Source organism: Herpailurus yagouaroundi, unplaced genomic scaffold (assembly GCF_014898765.1).
Source record: "Herpailurus yagouaroundi ecotype Mexico unplaced genomic scaffold, PumYag 165, whole genome shotgun sequence".
Classification (NCBI taxonomy): domain Eukaryota; kingdom Metazoa; phylum Chordata; class Mammalia; order Carnivora; family Felidae; genus Herpailurus; species Herpailurus yagouaroundi.
In genome coordinates this window covers 11,451,221-11,470,661 of record NW_024412406.1, presented here as the reverse complement: position 1 = coordinate 11,470,661, position 19,441 = coordinate 11,451,221, and the positions used below count along the sequence as shown (strand labels likewise).

At 36.4% G+C, this 19,441-nt stretch overlaps 1 protein-coding gene across 11 annotated transcripts in view; it reads right to left on the bottom strand.

Annotated features, from left to right (window-relative positions):
- Window positions 1–19,441, bottom strand: part of STAU2 (staufen double-stranded RNA binding protein 2) — a 313,378-nt gene that overhangs the window by 76,941 nt on the left and 216,996 nt on the right. The gene's annotated exons all lie outside the window — the stretch shown is intronic.

Below are 19,441 nucleotides of genomic sequence, written 5' to 3'. Positions count from 1 at the left end.
GTTTGGGGAAGTCCTTTCACTTTTCTGGGTTTCAATTTCCTCATCTTTAAAATAAGAGTTTATCTAAATCAGCACAGTCCAATAGAAACATAATGTGGGCTACGTATGTAATTTTTATAGCCATATTTAAAAAGTAAAAAGAGGGGTGCCTGGGTGGCTCAGTCGGTTGAACGTCTGACTTTGGCTCCAGTCATGATCTTGCGGTTCATGAGTTCAGGCCCTGCTTTGGGCTCTGTGCTGACAGCTCAGAGCCTGGAGCCTGCTTCAGATTCTGTGTCCCCCTCTCTCTCTGCCCTTCCTGCTCACGTTCTATCTCTCTCTCTCTCTCTCAAAAATAAATAATAAAACATTTTTTAAAAATAAGTAAAAAGAAACAGATGAAATTTTTATAATGTTTTTACTTAACTAGTATATGCCAAATATCATTTCAATATTTAATCAATTAAAACATCATTAATTAGATCTTACGCTTTTTTGTTTTTGTTTTTCTTTTGGTGTTAAGTCTTTGAAATCCATGTGTATTTTGTACCTACAGCACATACACAATTTCAAATGCTCAAGACCTACATGTGGCTAATTGGTTAACATATTGGACAGCAAGGATCTAGTCAGTTGCTAACAGTTCTTTCAGTTTTCAAAACCCTATTATTACTCTATTGTCAAAATTAATACGTTAATAGAGTTCATGTAAAATTCAGCCAAGCATATGAAAATTATAGACTAAATGCTTCCACAAGATGTCTACTTTCTTTTTTCTTTAATGTTTGTTTATTTTTCAGAGAGAGAGAGAGACAGAGTGTGAGTGGAGAAAGGGCAAGGAGAGAGGGAGACAAAGAAGCCGAAGCAGGCTCCAGGCTCTGAGCCGTCAACACAGAGCCCAATGTGGGGCTCGAACTCACAAGCTGAGAGATCATGACCTGAGCCGAAGCTGGGGACTTAACCCACTAAGCCACCCAGGCGCCCTGGGAGGTCTACTTTTATCAGGAAAGATTCTTTAATTTCCTATTTTATCTGGCATTTTTAAACTATAGATGATTTTCCTAACATTGAACAATCATTAAGAAGTAAAGAACTGGTGACTATCTTCTGAATTCAACCCTGGAGAGTGGATTCATTAATCTATTAAACTGGTTTATGTCTATTAAAGAATTGCCAAGTCCCCATTTCATATTATATGATGTCGATTTGGACTTCATCTGAAACTTACGTCTTTATGTAATCCTAAGAATCATAAGACTGTTTTCAAATGAATAAACATTCAAAATCACTCCTACAGTCACAAAACCTATTTGATTTCTTCTTTGTTTCATTCAGTCTAAATGATTTAGGCTATGAAATAGTTTTTATATTAGTGAACCATACCCCAAGCAAATTTATGTTCAATAATAGATATCATTATCAATTCTTGGCAGCTTATTACTAGATGGTGATAGTCAGATTCTAATAGATAAACCTTTAGCTATGTTGTATACCTTAGTAATTTAAAGACTGGAGGAGGACCTATTTGCATCACAGGACAACTTCTCAATTATCAGTTATACTTGCAACAGACCCCTGCATGTTTTTTTATCTCCAGGTACAATTGTACATCATTTCAATTAACTCATAAGTTTGTTATACCAAACTTGACAAAAATTATATAAAGGTACTCTCTGACAACCTTCTCTTTCCTCTCAAATTTTATAAGAGTAATAGCACACTCAAGTGTTTTTGTATCATTATAAACCACTGTATAACAGAAATCTTAAAGGGAAGTTAAAAAAACATCCCACATGCTTTATCAAAATACAAAAGGTGTTTCTGAAAATCTCTAAAATGTATTTCAGCACTATATGTAGTGAAAGCTGACATAAATTCATCTTTATAGGGGGCAACATAACATATTTGATCTTTTAATAAATAGCATAAGATATGTTGTGTTTGTAAATTTGCCTTTAAGATAAAATCATGACATTTGAAGTCAACTTTCTACATGATTCATATTATTTAAGAGGCATTCAGCAGAGCCAGCATGACACATGATATTGTCTCATTTCTGAAGAAAAAAGGTAAATATTTATTATAGAAGCCAATGAAGAGGGTAATAAAGGCAAAGTCAGGGAAACTCTTAATGTTAGGTGGCCCATGCCTAGTGTGCTGCCGGGCACTTTGTTCAATGGTTGTTGCATGAATGGCCATAGAAGATATACACCATACAGGGTGGATGTGTATAAAGACTGTAGCCTGCATTCATTCTATACATAAATAAATAAATACACACACACAATACATATACTATGTATGTATATGTCCTTTTTTTAAAGTTTTTTTTTTTAACATTTATTTATTTTTGAGAGACAGAGAGACAGAGCACGAGTAGGGGAGGGGCAGAGAGAGAGTGGGAGACACAGAATCTGAAGCAGGCTCCAGGCTCCGAGCTGTCAGCACAGAGCCTGACCTGGGGGGTTTGAACTCATGAACCATGAGATCTTGGCCTGAGCCAAAATCAAGAGTCTGCCACTTAACCAACTAAGCCACTCCACTAAGAACTTTTCATGTGATTCTGGCATCCCAGTAAGAACTTGTAACATGATTCTGAAGTTTCGATCTTAGTTCTCAATTTTGGTGACATCAAAATTCAAATCCTGCGGTGCCTGGCTGGCTCTGTCGGCTGGCTCTGCAGCTCCTGGTCTTAGTGTTATGGATGTGAGCCCCACATTGGGTATAGAGATTACTAAAAAATAAAATCTTTTTTAAAACTTTCAAATCATTTTCCTGATTTCATTCACTATGCACTGCATTCATTCATCAAGTATTTATGTAACCAGCACTATGATAGGCATGGGGCTGATATAAAAAGAATAAACGTATCATGAAAACAAACAGACCAATAATTATGTAAAGACAGGCAATGTTATTTGAGGAGATTAAGAAACTTGCCCAAAGTAACCCAGGCTGTTGAGTACAAGAACCAGGTGTCAAATCCTAACCTGTATGTCCTCCAACTACCCCAGGAAACATAAGCTTCGAGCTGGTTAGTGGTTGTGACGTTTAACTTTATGTGTCAACTTGGCTAGACTGTGGTGTCCAATATGCTTGGTCAAATACAAGCTCAGATGTTGCTGTGAAGGTATTTTGTAGATGTAATTAACATTTATAATTGACTGACTTTAAGTGAAGGAGCATATCCTCTATAATGTGGGTGGGCCTCATCCAATCAGTTGAAGACCTTAAGAGCAAAATCAAGTTTCCCAGAGAAGGAATTCTGCTTCAAGACCATGACATAAAAATCCTGCTTGAATTTCCATACTACCAGTTGCCCTATAGATTTCAGTAAAGGTTGCAACATCAACTCTGCTTATCTTTCCAGCCTGCTGACCTGCGCTACAGATTTTGGATATCTCAGCTCTTACAACTGTGTGAGCAATTATGTAAAATCTCTCTATACATACATACATACATACATACATACATATCCTATTGGTTTTGTTTCTCTGGAGAACTGTTATGATACAGGAAATCATAGCTAAATACAGAGATTGGGAAGGTATCAAAATATGAACAATAATGCAAGTCATGGAAGTGGATAGGACACAAAAGGAACCAAGGTACCAAGGATAAAACTTAGGTACAATAGCATTTAAGGGGCTAGCAGAAGACAAGAAGTCAAAGGAAAAGATTAAACCAGGGCACAGAGGGTTTCACAAAGAAGGGAAGCAATATTGCAGAAAGGTCAACTAGGATGAGGGAAGAGTTTAGGCCTGGTATTTGGCAATTAGTAGGACAATGGTGACCATGCCTAGGGCAACTGTAATGGTGATTGGGATAAAAATCATTCTGTATTCCTTTGCATTATCTACTATAAATAAGAGGTGAATAAGTGGAACATGTATGGCAATTGAGGAAAGAAAGAAAATAATAGTTCAAAAAGGAAGGTATAATGGAGGAGGAAGACTTTAGAATGAGAGGGATATTTGTAAGGTCAGAGAGAGAAGTCATCGGAGAAGATAAAGGCAGATGGCAACTGTTGGGAAACCAAGTCTCAGAAGGAGTATCTCAGAAGATGGGGTCTAGACCACAGGAGTAGGGGTAACTCTAATCAGAAGCGAAATACCTCTTAGTCAAGACAAGCAGTGTATAGATAAGGGACTGGTGGTCTTATGGATTGCTCTGAAGCTGGGGCTCCATGCCTTATTTCATTTATCCTTTATTTCTCAGGGAATTTAGAGGTGAGGTCATGATTAAGAGTCATTATTGAATAATATATTCAATGTATCTAGTACTATAAGGGATTGCAAAAAGCATGAGACCCATTCTCTGCCAGTCTACCTGTCCTGCTAATATAGCCTCGTATATATTTAGTCACTGAGGAAACAAACAAAATGTCTTAACCATTTCTAGCACTGGGTTACAGAGTATATCGTGGGAAACCTTTAGCCAAATATACTCATTTCTGCCAGTGATCAGTAAAAAATACTGGTCCTCTGGCTTTCATCACTTGTACAATTTTTTTTAAAAGAAGCTTGAAAACAAGATTTCCAATATGTGGTTTAGTTATAAAAATAGCTACGATCTCAGTGGTCAAAGAAGAAACCACTACTATAAGAACATGATAAAATAGCACATAATCTTATTATGCTCAAATGTTAAAAGACTTAAGCTTGATGTGATCAATAAGTCTATTATTTTATTAGCTGTGAATATAAAGTGATTGTACAAATAATCTGTAACTTTTTTTTCCTTAAAATATAAGGAAATGCACACAATTTTCTCAGATTCTACTAAACAAGGAGATGGGTGGTTGGAAACTAAAATCTTTAGGTTCTCCGGTGATGCGTTAACTAAGCCAAAAGGACAACTTTACTCATTTCAAAATGTTTTATTATAACAGCAATCTCTGAAGACAAACACAAAAGATTCTACTATGCTTAGATTTTAAAACATAAATAACCAATTTAATGCATCACTAATGATGTACAATAGATGTCTTCTTGTAGTACCAATTCGAACAAGAGACTGATGTAATCTGCCAGATACTTCAAAGTAACTAATTTGGTAATAAGAAAACACTCCTTTTGTGCAAACTTTCCTACTAAAAAACAAAAAAAAAAAAAAAAAAAAAAAAAAACTGTGGAAACCTTCCCAGTTGGATATTTACTAAATAAAAGTGTTGAACACTCATTAAAGTGTTATTTAATAAAAAGAGAACTAAGTACTTCTTAAAAAATTTATCTTGAATAACATTAGGCTTTTAAGTAGAAATATAACCTATACACAGAAAATAGATATTAATGGCAAAGTATGACCTATTTTAGAATTCTGTATTTATATTCAATGTATTTATATTCAATGCCTTAAAACTTTTAAATATCAATTACATTTGTTGCTATTATGTTACACACTCCATTTACACACTCTCCAGATGCCTTATCTAGGAGAGAAGTATACTAATATGTTTCATTTCTCTATAAATCTTCCTCAGCAAGTATAAGTAAAACATTTCCCAGACTCTAGACTTCTAAAGGTAAAGGCTTAGGTCAGTTTCCTGAACAAATTCTATTATAATGTTTAACATATTTTTCTAGGGAAAGAACTTTAGACTTCTTTCTGCTTTTTTTCTGCCTCTTTTACCTATCATGGAATCCACAATTCCAACCTTAATGGGGGAAATATATATAAATATAAATATGTTTATATATATATAAATATATATATATATGAAACTGAACAAGCATTTCCAACAGCATGTTTAGTAACATTCTTTTTCTCTGACCAAGGCCATTTGCAATTTGTCTTTTGACCCACAGATGTCAACCAAAACATAAATGTAAATGAAACGTTTTCAATTATCTGTTGTTTCTTCTCCAGGAGAAGTTAATCCTGGGAAAGTACCAATTATTCCACAAAGGAACAAGAAAGAAGGGGTTTCCATTTCTGTAGCCACTGTGGGATGGGGTGTCCAGAAGTAGCACACAGGAGATGATTCTTAGGGTTCCCTCCAATGGTATTTAAAAGACCTAATTACCTAATTTGTGAAAAACATACTTAAAATTGGAATTTTTTTTTTATGGCTAATCATTCAGGGATAGAACTAATACTCATAATGTTACAGTAGGATTTTCCTTCATTGCATGTTTTAAGATCTATGTCCCCAAAGTAATAAACTAAATGATCTGAGCCAGGTAATTAATAAATTACATTATCAACAGAGCAGTGTGTTGTTTACGCCATAGAATTTTAGAACTTAAAAAAAAAAAAACATTATTTCTCAAATTAATTTGTTAAATTGTTTCTCATCTAACGTAATTGTTGTGCATGCCCTATGTCAGTACATTAATCATATAACCGCTTTGCATATGTGCAAATTTTCATGGTTCCTCATGACCCACCACTGGATGGAATCCAAAGTCTTTGTCCTGTCTTCTAAGACACTTCACAGTCTGATCTCTGTGTCTCATTCTAGCCCTTGTTCCCACTGACATCTAAGACTAGTGCACACTTCACCCAGAGTTCTGTCCACTGAATAAGGTTCCCTCCTCCCTCGCCAGTGCCTGAGCTCTTGCTAGCCCCACTGCCAGACCAAATACTTTTTATTAAATGCCTTTTTCTCTATTGCCTAGAGGGAAATCTGCTTCGTCCTCTACCTTCTATAGAGAAGGCCACCTTCTGCATAAGGTTTTCTTAGCCAAAAACATCCCTGCCCTGTCCTCAAAATTCCTTAAACATCTTGCTTATATTTCTCATCAGCCAGTGATCTTTCATTTGCATTACAGATTTTCTTCTAACCACGATGATCACTCCTTAGGGGCGGCATCCATTTTTTATACACATCTTTAGATCCATTTACCCATACATTGTCACACTGCCTTGTATGCAGCATCCAATAAAGGTTTATTGAATGAATTAACTTTTATGTAATCATAATCTTTTATTCTGGATTTATTCATACTCGAACATTCACTGCAGAAGCCAGTGGCAAAAACTGTTACTGCCTGTAATCTCCTCTCAAAGCAAACAATAGAAATGATTAATATCTCCATTATAAATTCAATTGGAGGTGAGACTAGAGATCAGCCTCATTCATAAAATGAGACAGTAGAAGCCCATAACAATAACGACGCCAGGAACTAAGGCCCTGAACGACAGGTTTCCTTGTAACTGTGAAAAAGATATACTGCATATGAAAGTGTACATGGAAGACATCATTTGGCATAAAACAAAAATGAGTACGTGGTACACTGAAGTGCTTTATAATGAAGTTTTGCTTAATATATTCTTTACTACCCTATTTAAGTGGTCAAATTTTAAAACCTCCAAATCAATGAGGCTTAAAGTAATAGCGAGGCTCATTTCCTGAGATGATACATGATTCTCTGTTCAGAGTTCTATCATCTACATAAATTGAAAAGACTGTAATGGAAGAATTAATAAAACAGGGTTTCCTTTCACGGAACTGACCTAAACGGTGAATCACAATTTGAAAGTTACTCATCTAAAACAACAACAAAACATTCAAGCACCTTGCCTCTAGTTTAAAAAGCAGCACTTTTTTTTTTTTTTGGCCCATAGAGAAACTGAATAAATATTTGCTGAATGGATGAAAAAACGACTGACTGCTCTTTTGTTAGAATATTAAAAAAGAATACTTTGACAAGTGATGTAAATGTGAATGTCTGAGCATGTACTTGAGGGGAAGAAACTAAAAATGTGCCTCTTGGCTGAGATTTGAGCGCTGTGCCTCGAACTTTGTACAGATTTTGCTCCTGAAGGACAAGAGCTGCAGGGAAACTCCATTTCTGTCTGGTGGTCCTAGCCTGGGCTTACAAACCTTAGGGAGTGAGTCTGTTTCTTTTAGAATTAAAGCGGTAGTCTGCTACTTTTTCAAAGCTATCTGGAGACAAAAGGGCAAAGTAAGACCCATATAAAAAGAGAGGAAAATACTACTAAGAGAAGAGAAAACACCACTAATGTTAATATAAAAAAAAAAAAAGTGAACTATTATTTGGTGACCCTAATAAAGAAAATCTTTAGCACACTTTGAACATGTTATTGTGTCTCAGGCTATTTTAAAATATATTCCAAGGCCCAAGTAGTTAGGGAGACCTCCAGAAACCTTTTATATTGATGCAAGCCAGAGAGCGAGCAACCTGCAGTGACCGGTATGAGTTTATATATATATTTTTTAAATATATGAAATTTATTGTCAAATTGGTTTCCATACAACACTCAGTGCTCATCCCAACAGGTGCCCTCCTCAATACCCATCACCCACCGTCCCCTCCCTCCCACCCCCATCAGCCCTCAGTTTCAGTTTTTAAGAGTCTCTTATGCTTTGGCTCTCTCCTGACCAGTATGAGTTTAAAGAAGACTTTGGAGAGCGTCCTCTCAGCTACCACCAGATATGGTAGCTTACTTAAAACAGGGTTGGTAAAATTTAGCTCAGGTTTCTTCAGTAGTTAGTATTTCCCAAGAAATTTTGGGATAAAACTGTGAATAACCACAGTAATTTTCTCTTCAGTATTTATGTTGTGTCCCAAACATAAATGTTTGCTACCAAAAACAAATACAAGGTGTATCTTCACCCTTCCTCTATTTTAGAGGAAAGTTTAAGTATTACACAGACTATATACTTCAAATGTATACAGCGAATTTTTCAAAATGACAATTTTAAGGTCCCATCACTTAGGAAGAAGTGACAAAGGAGGGTATAAACGTCCTGCTGTTTTTTCTCTCACTGGCAGCTTACTTTTGCCACCTAGTGGGGGAGGCAGTTTCATAGTCAGGTTTGTGTTTTGTAGAAGACCCAAGAGCAGAGGTCAGCTTCTTATTAGAAAATGATCAAACATTTCTTTCGTATCAGGGATTTTAGGTGAATTTTTTTAAATAACCTTAAGTAATTTCTACAAAACTGGCCTGTTCCAAGTCTATCGGTTTTCTTTCAAGCAGTTAGTTTCCACTACAGTGATTAATTAACCTAGATGATTGAAGGCAAGATAAAACCTTTTTGTATACATGTTTGATTTGTAACTCTGGGGAAGGAAACTTTTCCTGGTTTCCAATGGTTCTTCATCCCCTTACTTTGTAGAATTTCGCAAGCTATCTGTTTTGGTTCCTTCCTCTATTTTGTGCTTATATGGGGACCTAACCTGTATCTTCATCCCTAATTTCTCATTGTGACTCCGACCTCAAATCTTTTGTTGTTTACTGAGTATCGTCTCTGGAATGGACATTTAATACGTCAAAAACCTAAGTCATGATCCTCCAAAAGAATCCAAGAATCAGCTTTCCTTTTGAGCCATGTGGCGGGCCTAATCAGGACTAGAGTGCAGCCTAGGGTTAACAATGGCAGAGCGATTTTTTTAAAGTATGTAAAAATTAATGAAACAAGTTAAGTAAAGGAAACAATCAGAAGTCAGGATCAGTTTACTGGGCTGGGCAGGAGGGAACATGATGATCAGGAGTTAGGGTGGGGCAATACTAATTAACAGGAATTGAGGTCAAGAATACAGGAAATTTGAGGCAGGTCACAAAGCTGAAGCTAAGAAAATTGGCAATAAGAGGCAAGAAATGTTGGAGAAAGTATCACAGCCCAAGTCCCCAAGCTTGAGGTACATGCAGGGATGAAGAGAGTGGAGGACCAGCAGAGACGTGCAATTCCTGGGCCTGGAAACGCATGGTGATTTCTGGTTTTCCGCTCTATTTCTGCTGAAATAGTGAGGTGGTGGGGGGGAGGGAGTGGAGAATAATCCTCACGGAGTTTGCTGGAGAATTTCTTGAGGTTCTGGGCCCAAATAAATGATTGCTTACCAACATTTCCATGATCACAAATGGCCTTATAATCCTCTTGGTCTCTGAGGCTTTGAAGCTTATAAAGTTTTTTTTTTTAAACATCTTTATTGAGGTATAATTTATATACCATAAAGTTCATCTATTGTTCAACTTTTAACAAATTTACAAAGTTCTACAAACATCATCACAATCTAGTCTTAGAGCATTTCTCTTACTGCAAAAGTTTCACTGTGCCCATTTGCAATCATTCCCCACTCCCATTCCCAGCCCAAGGCAACCATTGATCTGCTTTCTCTCTCTATAGATTATTTACCTTCTCCGGAAATTTCACATAAATGGAATCCTACATGTGGTCTGTTGTGACTGGTGTCTTTCATATGGCATGTTTCTGAGGTTCTTTGTTATAGAGTATATCAGTTCATTCTTTTTCATTGATTAGTATTCCATTATATGGATATACCGCTCTTTATTCATTCACTAGTTAGGAGGTATTCAGATTGTTTCCAGGTTTTGGCTATTATGAATAATGCTGTCATGAATATTGACATATAAGTCTTCATGTAAACATGTTAATTTTCCTTAGCAGATATAAAAGTGGAATTGCTACATCATGTCGTAAAATTTGTTTAACTTAAGAAACTGCCAAATAATTTTCCAAAGTGGCTGTACAATTCTACATGCCCACCAGCAATCCATGAAGGTTTCAGTTTTTCCACATTCTTGTCAACATTTGTTATTGTCTGCCTTTTCTTGTATGACCATCTTACTGGGTAGGAAGTGGTATCCAATTGTGGTTTTACTTTGCCTTTCCCTATGGCTAATTATGTTGAGCATCTTCTTAGGTGTTTATTAGCCAATTGTACATTTTCTTTGATGAACTGTCTATTCATATCATTTATCCATTTTGCATTGCCTTATTATTGTGTCATAAGAGCTCTTTGTATATTCATAGGCATGAGTAATTTGTAAGATATATGATTTGCAAATAGTTTCTTCTAGTTGGTGCCTTGTCTTTTGTTTTTCTCAATGGTATCTTTTAAAGCACAAACGTTTTAAGTTTTGATAAAGTCCAATTACCCAATTTCTTCTTTTATGGATTATGTTTTGGTGTTGAATCTAAAAATTCTTGGCCTAACCCAAGGTCATGAAAATTTCTCCTATGATTTTTCCAGAAGTTTTACTTTTTTAGATTTACACTTACATCTATTATCATTTTAAGTTAATTTTTGTATATGGTTGAGATAAGGGTCTAAATTTATCTTTTGCATATGGATATTTAATTTTCCTAGTACCATCTCTTAAAAAAACAATCCTTTCTCACTTAATTTCCTTGGCACTTCTTTGGAAAATAGACTGAACTAAATATAAAGGTTCATTTCTGGACTGTTCCATTTGATTCTGTTCCATTGATCTACATGTGTATCCTCATGCCGTTAACTTAGAATAATGTAGTTTTATAGTAAAATTTGGGTAGTGTAAGTCTTTCAACTTTGTTCTTCCTTTTCAAAATTGTTTTAACTGTTCTGGGCTCTTTGCATTTCCATATAAATGTTGGGATCAGCTTGTCAATTTCTAAAAAAAAAACAAGAACAAAAACAAAAACAAAAACAAAACAAAAACCTACTGGGATTCTGATAGAGATTGCCCTGACCATATAGATCAATTTGGGGAAAAGTGGCAACTTAACATTAATGGGTCTTTTAATCCATGAATGTTGAATTCTCTCATATATTTAGATTTTTAACTTCTCTCAGCAATGTTTTGTAGTTTTCAGTGTAAAGTCTTAATACTTCTTTGGTTAAATTGATTCCTAAGTATCTTATTATTTTTGATGGTATTGTTGATGAAATTGTCTTCTTAAATTTATTTTTGGATGCTTGTTTCTAGTATATTTGTATCTAGTATACAATTGATTTTTGTATATTAATTTGCATCCTATAACTTTATGAACTTATTTTTAAGTCCCAATAGGTGTGTGTGTATGTGTGTGTGTGTGTGTGTGTGTATTTCTTAGGATTTTCTAAATACATAATCATGTCATCTACAAATAAAGTTTTGTTTCTTCCTTTCCAAGTTGCATGACTTTTGTTTCTATTTCCTCCCCCTCACCCCTCTTGCAGTGGCTACAAACTCTGGTGTAATGTTGAGCAAAAAATGTTTAGTGGAAGCATTCTTGTTTTGTCCCCAAACTTATGGGGGGGAAAGCCTGCAGTCTTTCATCATTAAGATGACATTAGTTGTAGAGTTTTCATAGATGTTCTTTATTAAGTTAAGAAAGTTCCTAAATGCTCTATTCCTAAATTGTTCAGAGCTTTTAATCAGGAATGCATGTTGGATTTTGTCAAGTGCTTTTTCTGTGTTTACGGAGATTATTGTATTTTTTCCCCTTTATTAATATGATGTATATAGTATGTGATTTTCAGATGTTAAATCAATCTTGATAATGGTGTTTAATGCTTTTTATATGTTGCTTGATGTTGTCCCACAGTTTCTGAGGCTCTGTCCATTTTTAAACTCTTTTTTCCCTGTTTTTCAGGCTGGATAATTTCTTTTGATACATCTTGAAGTTCATGGGTTCTTTCTTCTGCCATCTCAGATCTGTTGTCGAATCACTCTAGTGAATTTTTCATTTCAGTAATTCTCTATTTGTTGAATTATTATCATGTTTTTCTTTAATTCTTCAAACATGGCTTCCTTTCATTAGTTGAACATATTTAATATAGCTGCTTTGAAGTCTTTCTCCGCTAAGTCCAAAGCTCTGGGCCCACAGCTTCTTTCCACTGAGTATTGGTAAACCTTTCCTTTCTTTTCATATCTTGTAATTTTTTGTTAAAAACTGGATACACACACACATGCGCGCGCGTGCGCGCGCACACACACACACACACACACACACACATATGGCATATATATATTGTAGTAACTCTGGATTTTGATGTTCCTCTCTCAGGGCTGTTGCTGTTCCTGTTGTTTTTCCACTATTAATTTGCTTGATTAAATGTATGCAATCCATCTCCCCAGGGCATGTGCTCCTTGTGTCTCTCTCTACTCAGTTTTTTAAAATTTCCTTTTGTTTTTATTTTTAAATCTGACTTTCTAGGAATGACCCTTGTGTCTGCATAGCTTAGTCAATTACTGATCATTAATTGTGCTCCAACACCTTAAGCCAATATAGCTTCTACTCTCTGCCAACGGAGCTGTGTTTGGGTTGGGAAGCTCATTCAAATTTCTGGCAGTTCTCAGGTCTGCCTGGGCATTTACTTTCTGCCAGACCCTCTTGCATCTCCTCTGCATACGTGCAGAATTTCACGTGCAGCAGGGATGATGTATAGATAGCTTGGGCCCTCTTTGGTCTCTCCTGCAGGTGTGTGAAGTCTGTTGGTCAGCCAGGAATATGTGCGGTTTACCAAGGCCCCTATCACTGTATCATTCCCTGAATCTCCCTGATAAATTTCTGGCTAGTCTGTTTGTCTATTGTTGACTCCAACCAAGACTGTAACGTCAGGTTCACAGAGTCATTAGCCAGCCTTTCCTATCTGTTTGCCATCAAGATATCCACTGTTATTCACAATGCCTGTGGGCATAGGGTTTCTCACATTCTACTTTAAATCAAGTGAGGCCGTTCCTCCAGTGAAACTGCTGGCTTTCATGGTTTTCCTCACCCTTGCAGAACTCCTATGCTGACTGAGCCTCAAAGTGGGGCATGGGAGCAGCTCCAGACAGAAACACCACAGGACCCTACTTTTCTTACCTGAAGTCCAGTCATTTTTCCGTGAATAACTGCTTTTCAATTTGTTGAGTGTCTTTGGTCAATTTCCAGAGTCCTAAAATTGCTGTTCTTGATAATTTCGTCCAGTTTGCTCTTTGAAAATAATTGTCCAGCTCTCACTCTGCCATATTATATTGGTAGTGTGCCTTTAAAGCTATTTTTAATTGCTCTGCTTCTTTCTGTCATACTCAGCTGGTCACCAAGGTCTGCTGATTCTTTTTATGCAATGTCGCTCTGGGAGAGATGCTGTTTTTCTTGCCATTTGTAGAGACACACCCATCAAGATAACCAGCACTATTGTGGAAGCTTTCTTCCCCACTACAGTCAACCCTGCATCTGGCTACTAGATTGATCTTAGAGACACCAGCATAATCATATTCCCTGCTCCTGACTGAAGAATGGTTCTTTGCTGCAAAAACATAAAATGTGTACTACTTAACCTAGCTGTCAAAATGTACTCAACTGCCTTGATCTTATGCAACATTATGTATTCTTGGAGCTCCCACCAAGTTAAGTTTTTCTTTCCCCACATAGTCCTTGCCAATTTCCATGTTTCTAATCTTTCTCATGTTGTTTCCCCTATGTGGGAAGCCCTTGTAATTTGTCTTTCAATTTTTGGTCCACCAACTCCTAAAAGAAGCTTAATCAGGTGAACTCTTCTGTTCTTGATCATTCCTATATTCCACAGCTTTTCAATATTCACATATACATATATAGATTTTGTACACGTTTCTGACACTAAACATGTCACTTTGCAATCAGTCAATTGTTTCTGTATGTGTTTTGTCGTTTCACCAATATTTATTTCCTTTTAAATGGGTTTTATTTTTTAAAGCATTTTCGAGTCACAGTAAAATTGAACAGAGAGTACAGAAAGTTCCCATATATCCCATCTCCAACTTTGTATTACACTCAGTTTGAGGGCTTTCACAATTTACAAAATTGGAAATACTCCTTAGCATATAGTACAGTGATGGGCATGAAACTAGGGCTTAGTATGACTGCTGAATGAATAAAATGCTTCTTGATTTCCAATGGAAATTTTCAAAAATCGTTTCAGAAAAATGGTCACTTTAGGATGTCTCTACCCTCCTCCCCTTGAAGAACTTAACTCTTCCATATACCTCTGAAAGCAGAAGTGATATTTAACATTTGTAATAATTTGTGGTATGAACACAAACCAATGAATTCAGACAACAAAATGGTCCTGAAAACTCCTATTGGCCCAAGAAATGATCCATCAGTTGCTAGATGATGGAGAGGTCCCAGAGGTCCTGGACATGAGGCCACAATGGTAGGGGGTGAAATATGTGGCAGCAGCTATTTGCCAAGTATTATGAAAGCATTTAAACATTTTAACACTTGGTACAACCATATCAGAGGGCACAGACTGAATATCAGTTCCATGAACAAGTAAAATGGTATTCTCTGCATTTTATAATGACTGCAGAATAGAATATCTATAAAATGTACTTCTGTCAATCATAGGCAGTTTTGGATTTGAAGAGCAATGAGAACAATGAGTCTCTGTAATGCAAGGTGCGGACAAGGACAGAAAACAGTCAGAAGCCAATGTCAAGGGGTCAGTTAGGCAGTACAAGATCAAAGAGAACCAAAGTACTGGCAGGCCAAGACAAACCAACAGAGCAGACAGGTGGTAAGTAACCAGCAGTCAGAGTACAAGGGTCAGCCAAGCAGACAGTACGGATGTGCTAGGTAAGGAGACCAGCAAACAGGAGCCTAGGAAGCAGAAATGTAGCAGCAACGAGGCTCTGGCAGCCAAGCGAGTTTGTTCCTGAGCTGAAAATTTTCTTATTATGTTTCCTTCTATGGCAAGAACTGATGTGAGGCCATGACTTTTCTGCATATGAGGTTTAGTGAGCCAGGTAGGAAGCCCACTGCATATTAGTCCTCCGGAGTGAGAAATTTAAGTGTGGGTCTTGGTATAATGGTGACACTTCTCACCAAAGGTACCAGAGGACGGTAGCACACCACTGGACTGCCTACGAAGGGTCACAGAGACGTTTTTTATCACTACGTTGACCATTACTAATTTCACATATGTTAAATATTTGGAGGCTTAAAACTGTCTTCAAATTCCTTCATCAGAGGATGCAAAGAGAAGCAAATTAACTAAAGGGTATTTTTAAAATATGTGATCTGAAAAGGCATTAGCTGCCAACTTAGAAACAAAGAGAGCAGGCCAAATAACTATTAGCAATGAAGGAAGAAAATTGGATTTCTGAAAAATAACTAGTTTGTCTAAAAAAGAATTTTGGAAATGGGGAGAGACATGACTTAATTGAAGGTATATTAGTAAGAGTAGGTTTCTGTTTTTCGGTTTTAAATAGTATAATAAATCATACTCAACACCATAATTTGAGTTTACAAGGAAGGTAATACTCTTTAGGTTGTAAAAGTGACCTCCAGTGGGTAATAACGCTCTCAAATCTGTGGCCTGGGGGACTATATGCCATTGATCGTCACTTTACAAAGTCTATATAGGCAACAGTTTTCCACTATAACTTTCACATCCATTTAGCCAATTATATACATATGGTATTTATTGGTTTAATAATATATCTGGTTATGATTCATTAGTATGAACTGTTAACAGAAAGGTTTGTAGAATATTTCCCTAATGATCTTCAAATCAACTTCAAATATATGGATCTACAGAACAGTAGAAATATTAAATTCCTACTTAAATAATGTAAACTTGGAATACTGAATTAAAAATCAAGGAACTAATGGGGTGCCTGGGTGGCTCAGTCAGTCAAGCGTTTGACTTCGGCTCAGGTTGTGATCTCACAGTTTGTGAGTTCAAGCTCTGTCTCAGGCTCTGTGCTGACAGTGCAGAGCCTGGAGCTTGCTTCGAGTTCTGTCTCTCCTTCGTTCTCTGCCCCTCCCCCACCCCCACTCACACTCTCTCTCTCTCTCTCTCAAAAATATATAAACATTAAAAAAGAAAAGTTTAAAAATCAAGTAACTACTGACATGGAGTTTGTATGCAGGTCTCAAGTTGACCAAAACTTATTAGGGAGAAAAATCTAGAAAATATTTTTGGTTCTATAATTTGTTGAGATCATGAACATGAAATTATCTTCAAAGAGATAATCTGTTGTGAAACACTGAGCTATAGGTAACTGGGGTACAGGTCAAATAACCACCCTAAAAATCATTTTTAGTGTAGTTGAGAAAAGTCAGGTTTTTAGAAACCTAAAATTTCACACTTTCTGTTGATTAAAATAGCTGTTAATCATCACTTCAGGAAAAAGTGGGAGAAAGAAAGCAATAAATTAAATTCGTGGGTTTTGACTGTAGTCCAAAATTAATTTTTGGGTAAAATTAATAAGTCACTTGTGGGCACAATATCACTGGATATGTGCACCCTCCTAGAAATGTGGTCATGCTATACTAAGCATAAATGGAATCATGAATCAGTTATAAAATATATAATATTTAGTCTTCTCACTGCCTTCCCCTATAACTCAGTGTTGGTTCTGGAAACTGCTTATACAGCTGAAATAAAAGAAGTGAAAGATCACCATGGAAACAAGAGAATATTCCCTACTACTTAAAAAAAAAAAAAAGTCCAGCTATGAAATGTTTCTAAATGGGATTTCAAAAGGAGACAAAAGTAACCTCCTTTGGTATAAACTTTCTTTCAATGCTCTGATGAATACTGATAAAGAAAGACTTATTATTCCCTTAGAGAATAAAATTGATTTCCACTGTAGAGTAAATAAATACAAAATTCACAATCAAGTCTAACTGTGCTGTAATAGGGGAACTATTTCCAGAAAACTGGCTCCTTTCTGAAAGAGAATGAACTCTGAATGCCCATGTTTAAAATAACCATTTGATACAAATTTCAAAAGGTGAATGCCTAATGTTTCTTCCTTCTAGTCCAGGAATTAGACCAGCAATTTTTTTCCTGTAAAGTGGCAGATACTAAGTATCTCAGGCTCTGCAGGCGACAAGGTCTCTGCCATAACCACTCATCTCTGCTGTTGTGGAGTAAAAGTGGCTATAGACAATACCCAAGTGAATAAGCATGACTATTTTCCGATGAAACTTATTTATGGGCACTAAAATTTGAATTCCATATCATGTGTCATGAAATATTACTCTTCTTTTGATCTTTTTTCCAATCATTTCAAAATCTAAAAACCATTCTTAATTCAAGCGGTAGCATGGATTTGGCCTGCAGGTCACAGTTTGCTGACTCTTGTTCTAGACCATCCATGAGTGATAAACTATCCAGTGGTGAGAAGTTGTTCCTACTGACTTCCTGATGATTTTTTTTGAAGATATGATTGAATTTATAACTGTGTGTGGTGACAGATGTTAACTAAATTTATTATGACAATCATTTCACATAAAATGTGGTATACTTAAAACTAATACCATGTTATATATATATATCAATTATATCTCAATTAAAGAAAATCTAAAAACAAAAACAAAACACTATGTGAACTACTGGGCCAATTACTGAAATATAAAATGTAAAGGAGGGGCGCCTGGGTGGCGCAGTCGGTTAAGCGTCCGGCTTCAGCCAGGTCACGATCTCACGGTCCGTGAGTTCGAGCCCCGCGTCAGGCTCTGGGCTGATGGCTCAGAGCCTGGAGCCTGTTTCCGATTCTGTGTCTCCCTCTCTCTCTGCCCCTCCCCCGTTCATGCTCTGTCTCTCTCTGTCCCAAAAATAAATAAACGTTGAAAAAAAAAATTAAAAAAAAAAAAAAAAAAAAAAAAAAAAAAATAAAATGTAAAGGAAAAAAAAGATATGATTAAATTCCTTAACCACAATATATACTTGTGTAAAATGGGAATTTCATATAATAAAGTTAAAAGTCAGCAGAAGAAATTTTTTTCCTATAATCATGGGATACGTTTCAAGTAGAGGAAATATTCTGAAATATTTCAATATAAAAAAAATCAGTATATATGAAAACAATTTCTCAAAGCAAACATTAAAATTGATGTGCCTTTCTAATATCTCTCTTAGCACCCTATTTCATAAAAAGTAAATGAAAATCAGGTTACATTTTGAATTTTGGCAGCTCCGGGACCTCGTGGAAGCTGCCAACGGCAGTGATCATTCCCTCTCTGTCAACACCCCATGGCACTCAGCACTCTGGCTTGACGTGTGGAACAAGAAAAAACAGCTGAAGTTCAAAACCGACACTGAATCTATGTAACACAAAGAATTCCTGAACCCTATTACAGATACCTCTAGGATGATGACATGGGGTCTGTTATTATACAATGTCACTTAAGTGTGTCCTTTATGTTAATAAAACAAAACAAAACAAAACTTTGTCTTAGGTAATTGTTGCTCCAAACTATGAAGTTCGTGTCTCTTTATATTCTGAGGACTGCAGTCCCCAGTGACATCATTCAGTGGATACCGACTTATGTACTACAATACGGAATGCTAGAATCAGGAGGCAGGCTCTGGAACTTGAAGAAAGCAATTCAGGACACTGAGAAGGACGGAGGCTTATGCATAATAGGTTACAAAAATTAAAGATTACAAACAGATCAGTGGAAGAATTACTGACAGATTCCAAATGCTACATATACTCAGTTACATATACTCAGAGTACGCAAACACTCAGATGTCAACATACGAAAGTACCAGAATGCTTTCACAAATAATGCCCTTTTAAGGCACCGTGAGAGAAAGCATACTAGGACAAACATTGTACTTCTCTCACTAGTTCTACCAAATGAATTCTACCAAATCCAAGTTATTCTAATTTTCTTAGAAATCCAATTCAATTCCATCCTATAAACATGAATTGAGGGGCGCCTGGGTGGCGCAGTCGGTTAAGCGTCCGACTTCAGCCAGGTCACGATCTCGCGGTCCGTGAGTTCGAGCCCCGCGTCAGGCTCTGG